Source organism: Crocuta crocuta, unplaced genomic scaffold (assembly GCF_008692635.1).
Source record: "Crocuta crocuta isolate KB4526 unplaced genomic scaffold, BGI_CrCroc_1.0 scaffold408, whole genome shotgun sequence".
Classification (NCBI taxonomy): Eukaryota; Metazoa; Chordata; class Mammalia; order Carnivora; family Hyaenidae; genus Crocuta; species Crocuta crocuta.
Genome location: NW_027527444.1, coordinates 2,357,004 through 2,364,475, shown reverse-complemented (window position 1 = coordinate 2,364,475; position 7,472 = coordinate 2,357,004).

Below are 7,472 nucleotides of genomic sequence, written 5' to 3'. Positions count from 1 at the left end.
TCCTGAATGAATTTCAGTGAAAACACAGGGCATTTTGAGGGTAAAGAGGGGAGAGATTAGACATTTTTTATTTAGGAAAAAGAATGCAGGGAAGTGTGTCTTTGCCCCGGTTCTATCTCTAACCAGCCGTGTGACCTTAGACAAATTACCCCAAATTTCTTGTCTTCAGTCTCCTTATCTGTAAAGTGGCAGCGATAACACAAGCCTTTATTTGCTTCTTGTGGTTTTGAGGATAAAATGAAATACAGGTTCGACGGCACTCTGGAAATTTAAAGCAAGACGAAGAAATGTTTGGACAGGTAAGTGAGACCAACAAATAAAAAGAAAAGAGAATGGCGGCACTCCTATTTCTTTTTAGTGGTTTTCAAAGAATGTCTTCCTAACTACTACAATTCAGGGCTACAGGCTACAGATAACATGGGCCATTACCTCTCCCCTCCTCACCGCACTGTAAGATTATAAAGGGGAACATGAAAGTTCTTCTCGGAAAAAAATTACAAAAATAATTTTCTCCTGGATTAAGATATACTTGACTATGCAGATTGAGAGCTTGCGATGGTAAGCCTCTTCAAATTGTATCTGACTGACTTCTGTACTTGACGAGACCTTGAAAGATTGCGGGTGTACAAACTTTAAGCATTCGCCATAAATTGTTATAACCGAATGCTTATTTTCATTTCAAGTTCTCATGGTGAAGGATGTGATTTATCATGCCCTAGAGATTTAGCTGAGACTTATAAACTATTAATAAAATAAGTACAGAGTGTGGTAAGGGAATAAATATACCTTTCAAGATGTCCTTTTTTCAATATGCCGTGAGGTGCACACAGGCTCTTGGGTCCTCACAGCCAGCCCGTCTAGGGATGCACAGCAGTAATAAATTCAGGGCACAACCCAGTCAGGGTTTGGCAAAAACAAACTGCCCTTCTCGATGGAATTCTCTCAAGGAAGAAAAAAATTAAACATTCGATTTGATTTCCGTACACTACAGAGAAGTAAAATCTGGATTTGAATCCCAGCAAGATTCACCCAATGATGCATCAACTGCCTGTACGACTTGGAATCGGTTGCTTAATCTTTCTGGGCCTTCCTTTACTCCTCTGTGAATGAGGGACGATGATACCTGTTTCTCAGTATGAACGCTAGGTACTCGTGAACGGTGGCTGCGTAGAATTAACACAAGTGGCAGAAAAGTGAATGTGCTTGGCATTAGGTGAGCACTTGCTAGGTGTTCGGAGATTATTCCCCACACCAAGAAGGCCAGGCAACAGGTCTTGAGTTTTGGAGATGGAAATGCCACCATAATCCAAAAGACAGAGATCCCTCAATCCAGAGTCGTCCAACAGCGCCATGAGATAAATTCAGCAAGGTCCCCGTGATTATATCGCTCCTGGGGAGACACCACGAAGGGACATTCCTTATGCCTGGTGCCAGGAGAGGGAAGGGGAGGGCTTCTAACCTCAGCCCCTCGTCCACCCGAGTGCAAACTCCTCCAGGGTGAGGCTGGGGAGCCATGCGTGCCTTCAGTACCGATGGTGCGTCCATACTCGGGTGATGGGCGCCAATTGAGGGGACGGGGCAGAGCAAGGCGGCTCCCAGCAGCCCGGGCCCCTCAAAGTAAGGGCTGGTGGCCCTCTGGGGCTGCCTAAGAGACAGCAAGGTCCTACAGATGAGACACAGTGGCCATGAAAAAGCTGTCTCTGCAGATCAAGGCATTTCCTCCCACTGCAGCCTCTGTCTTCCTTCTGCGGATTTCTCGCAAAGCTCCTCTTGTCCACCAGCATCTTGCCTTCAGATACGACTGAGCGCTTACAGATCCTTCCTGATGGGTCCTCCTGTGGTTCCGTGGCTGGCCACGTCCCTGCTGACCGTCGCCGTGCTTGAGGGCACAGAACCCACACTCACCGACCCAGCCCCTCCTGACGCTCAGACGCTCTCCCCACGACTGGCATTCTGATCAGCCTTTCTTGCCCTCTGGCATTCTGGATCCTTCCTTCCTCCTGAATTTTCCCCTTGACTGCATTCTCTCTGATCACCTCCCATTGCCCTCCCTCCTCTCCGCGATTTCGCCTGACAAATGCCAGCTGTGCCCCGGGTCCGCGGACTCGGTCCTCCCTACTCTCCACAGAGTCGCGTGCCCGGGGCGTCCGTCCCCACAGTCACACCAGGGTCCCCAGCTGGGTCTCCGGGGGCGAGGTCTCTCCAGGCTCCGCTCCTGCACATTCAACCGGTCGCCTCCTGTCCCACCATGGATGTGTCCCTCTCAGCCTCACGCGCTCAGGTCTGTCCCTGTGTCCCCTGCCCCGCCTCCACTCACTGCTCTCAGGGAAGGAGGCCAGCACCCAGCCAGCTGTCAGAGTAGGAACCCAGAGCTTTCTCTGCCCAAGGTTCGTCTGCCTGTGAGCAATTCTGGAGTCTCAAGTCCATCACTACAGAGTCCCTCTGTCCCTCCCGTGCACCTGCCCCCCAGTCACGCCTGGAAGATGGCACAAGCTTCCAGGGCTTTCTCTCGTGGGCTCTGCCTCTCACCGGTCTGCTCTGCACCCGCAGTAACACCCGGACACCCGACGAGATCCTGGTACTGCCTCTCCCGGGGTAACCCGGGCTCCTGTCCCCTACGACATCCCTCTGCGTGACGTAGGATGGTCTGTGCAACCCAGCTCTGGCTGCGGGGCCAACTCTGACCTGACTTGTCCCACACACTCTCATCCAGCCAGTTACACCGGCGGCCACTGCCACCTCCGCCCGGCAGCCCCTTGCACCCCCAAATCCTGGCGACTTACAAGTCTCGGCTTTTCTTTTTAATTCCCTGAATTCTCCCTCACCCGTGAAAGCTTACCTGCCCTGCTGTCTCCTCCACGAGCCGGCTCTCATCGCCACCCTTTGTAGGAAACGTCAGAGTCCTGTTTCCCTACCTGCGCCCGCGGGACCACGCTTCCCCGCTCAGTACGCAGCGGCTCCTCGGTCCTGGCCGGGGAGGAGCACGCTAAGGACTGGTCGAGTGGACGGTTCCAGATGGTTCCAGATTAGCCTGGAACCTGTACTGCATCCCCCCAATCAGAGGCATCCACGCAGCGGCCAGACTCTGCAGACGCCTCCAGATGGTGCTCTGTCTCTCGTCACCTGTGCTCCCCATTTTGAGATGATTTCAGCTCGACGCCAGAGGAAACGCCTACTTTCCCCACATGGATGCCTGTTTGCACCCCTCCCCCCCAAGAGGATTCTTCTTCTAAATGATGAGAGGGAAGGAAGGCTTCTAAGGAACATGCACAGTGTGGGGAGTTAAAGTCCTGAGCCGGAATTACAGAAACAGAGTCCCTACCCTTCAGGTGAGCGAAGAATCAGCGGCTCGTTGTGGAAGAAACCTCAAGCCAATCCCTTGATTCCCTTCGGCAGATGCCACCCCCTTCCTGTGTCGGATCTGCAGGTGTGAGGTGTGAGGTGTGGGACGTGGTCTGTCACACGGGGGATGAAAACCCGGTGTGGGACCTAGGAAACGTGTTCCTCAGGCAGGCCTCCTAGCAGAGCAGGGACCACAGACCATACAAGCCCTTGCCTGACTCGTAAGAACAGCTTTCCCTGGGGGCCCGGGTGGGACTGAGCGTCCGACTTCAGTTCAGGTCATGATCTCACGGTTCATGGGTTCGAGCCCCATGTCGGGGTCTGTGCTGACAGCTCAGAGCCTGGAGCTGCTTCGGATTCTGTGTCTCCCTCTCTCTCTCTGTCCCTCCCCTGCTCGTGCTTTCCACCACCCCCTCTCAAAAATAAGCATTAAAAAAATTAAAAACTGTTAAAAAAAAAAAAAAAAGAAGAAGAAGAAGAAGAGCTTCACCCAAGTCCGGAGAATAGGGGTTTAGCTGCATGGAAATGGGGGTTTCCACAGGTCTGTCACAGCAGAAGCATCTGGGAAAACGGACCACAGAGCCTACGCCCCCGTAGCCTCATCGTTACTGTCTCCCTTCCTCAGAGTCAAGGATCCCGCGCTGTCGATACGGAGTCTCTGCCGCTGAGCTTACCAGCTGCGTTTCCAAACGCCCATCAGTGCCAAGGAAGGCAAGGGGTCTGCGCACACCCCACCCCTTTGTGGACGTGCTGGGCACGGGTCACTCCGGGGGCCTGGAGACCGAGCGTCAGCGGCCTCCCGCCTCCAGGTATCAGAACAGCACCAGGTCATAAATGAGTCTCGGCTCATGCTTTTAGGACCCCCTCACTCATATATTATTCTGTTTTAGGCGTACGCGTTTTGGATTTATTTCTAAAAACATGGAAAACTCAGTGTGAGCTTTTTAAGAGTAGAGACCACATTTTCCCTTCCATCTTCTCTCCCAACTTTACTGGATGTAATGACGTGCCCTAAATACGAATCGAAATAGCTCCTCTGGGTGTCTTTAGCGGCACCTACTTGCTCAAGCCCTACTTCGATCTCACTGGCCAGAGTCTGGACTCTGTGTGAGCAACACAAAACGCCTGCTCTTTCTCGGGAACAACAGCGTCCCTTCTCAGGGAGGGCTTAGCCGCCGAGAGGCTTCTGCCTCACTGATGACAGTCAACCGGAAGCTTCTTTTACCTTAAGTTGCATTTTACGCAATCTTTATAAGTGAGCACATCTTACCCTGAAGAAACCCAGTGAGGAAGACAGAGTGGGAAATCCCTCTAGACCTCATTTATCCACCCCAGTGCCAATCTGCATATTTCAAAGCGGTTTTCTCAAAGCCATGAAGCTAGTTATTGATGGGGCCCAGCCTGGTCCCCAAGGGACTCCTGAAGTACAGAGAGCCACTGTTACAGGCTGGGCTTGTCATCGGTCCAAAAGTCATGNGTAAGCCCCGACCCGCTTCCCGTGACTGTTCCGGCCTGAGCGGCCCCTCTCGCCTCTGAAATCTCTCCCGCGAGGGAGTGGGCTCGCTGGAGGCGGAGATCTGGTCTCGGACACTGGTCTTCCTAGACCGCAGAATCCACACGGGCCCCGTTTAGGAAGGTGGTGAGCTAATGGGAAATCAGTACCTCTACTCCGTGATACAAATAAGGATTTGAGAAAAACTCACCGCCTGGTCAACAGGGCACGCAGGTTGGGGGAGGACGTCCCAAGCCACCGGAAGCCCCCCGGACCTGGCCAGGGTTCCCCTCCGCACCCGGGCTGTGCCCCTCAGCCTCGCCCACCAGTAAAAGCACTCTCCGAAATCACCTCTGGTTTGGCAATTTCATTGGCACCAATGAGACCGAAGAAGGTCTCCTGAGCGGAGAGGTACACTGAGTCAGGAAACATCGGGAAGGGCTCGGGGGCCGTGCCCCCAGGGGTCTGCGCCCCCGCCCAGCACCTCCTGCTCTCAGACGGGATCTCCGGACCTTCCTCTCTGTCACTCTGCTTCACCAAGTCTCTAATTTCATGAGCCATCTGTCGTGGTGCAGGCCACCAGCACGACGCATCTCAGGTGGTGGCTCACTTGTTTCGTTCTCACGGTCCAGGAGGCCAAAGTCAAGGCCAAGGCAAGGGTTCAGACCTGGGTACAGACGCTGTCTTCCAGCTGCGTCCACACACGGCGGAGGGGCGGGGAGCCCCCGGGGTCTCCCTCGGGAGGGCACAGCCCCGACCTGGGGCTCTAATTTCATGACCGACTCACCTGCTGAAGGCCGCACCTCCAGAACATCACACCGCGGGGGGAGGACTTCGACACGTGAATCCCGGGGACACAAACGTCCCTTCCACAGCGTCACCCATTTTCTCCCCAGACGGGTCCCTCCTCCTCACTCCAGCCCCACTGCCCGGTTTTGGTCCAAGCTGCCGCCATCTCCCACCTGGGACAGTCCTCATCCGCCCACGTGTATCTGCTGACGGCACAGTCCGTGAGGCAGAGCTACTTGCGGGGGGAGAGGAGAAGCTGGGGAGGCATCTGTCCTCTCACAGAAACTACAGAAGAGAGGGGCGCCTGGGTGGCTTAGTCGGTTGAGCGTCCGACTTTCGCTTAGGTCATGATCTCGTGGTTCGTGGGTTCGAGCCCCGCGTCGGGCTCTGTGCTGACAGCTCAGAGCCTGGAGCCTGTTTCAGAGTCTGTGACTCCCTCTCTCTCTGACCCTCCCCTGCTCACGCTGTCTCTCTCTCTCTCTCCTAGAAATAAATAAAACATTAAAAAAAAAAAAAAAAGAAACTACAGAAGAGAGAGGGAGAGAGGTGGACCCACCACACACAAGCGGAGAAACAAGGTGATGGCCGCTGAGCGGTCTTCTGCCCGGACACACGGGGACTACGCAGTCCCTGGCGCAGGACAGAGCCTCCGTGTGGGTGAGATCCGGATGCTCCTTGAGAGCCCCATCAGAGCGGATCCTCCGCCCCCGTGAGGAAGAACACCTCGGGGGCGGGGCAGGCACGGGCTGCGCCCCAGGCAGCGGACACGGCAAGTGCAAAGGGCCTGGGGCAGCGCCCACCACTCCAGGACACAAAGGTTTCTGTGTCTGCAGCCTCAGTGTGTGACATTTCAAAAGCAAGAGACAGAGTCATTCCCTTGCAGTTAGAGCCTCCAACACCCCCTGTCATTTGAAGCCTCGTCCTCCGCCTCATCCTGTGTCTATTGCTGACCCCCAGTCCCCCTGCCTACACTGCAGAGAGACCGCCTTCCGTCTGCCCCTCCAAGACGCCCACAGACCTTGTCACCAGGTGCTCTCCTCTCCCTGCCTGGAATGTCCCCTGTCCCTCCCTTCACACAACTGCCACTGGGTCCCTCAGGACTCAGCCTCCACATCACACGACCTGTGCGGGGGGTGGGGGAGGCGGGGGAGGGCAACTCATCTCCTTCACCCCTCCACCGACGGCCCCCCACACACGGCTGGGCTCAGGACCTGCGCTCCAGCAGGCGGCGGGAGAAGACACCACCGACTGGTGAGAACTAGCACGCGCACGCGCACACACACACACGCACACACACACATGCACGCACGCAGGCACCAGGAGCACATGCTGGCGGTCAGATGAGCGGCCACACACCTGGGCCTGGGGTTGTACTGGAATCAAGGTGATAACAAGGCCCATTATCGCAGGCCTTCATATGCACTCTTTTCTCAATGGATAATTCGGGGACACCGCCTGTGCCCAGAGCCGAACCCCGTCTTCCCCTCGGCCGTGCTCCACGGACACCGCGGATGCTCGTTTGCCTAAACGCGGAGCAGAGGGCCGCCGTCTGCAGCGGGGAGGAGGAGGGAGGCGGGAGCAGGATGCACAGCTCCCCGGGCGCCACCTCTGTTTCACGTCCGGGGCCGGGCCGGGGTCACCGCGCTTGTGAGCTCCCTTTCTCCAAAACCGCAGCACAGCCTGGCTGCGACGAGGGGTGCAGAGGTGTTCCCGTCTTAAACCCAAACTCTCCGGCCCGTGTTCCATAAACACCGCTGGCCTCTGCGAGGCAAAATACTGGGGCTATTTTGTAAACACTGGGGCTCTGGCCCGAGTCCTGGGGAAAGCGTTCTGGTGTTTTCACACCACA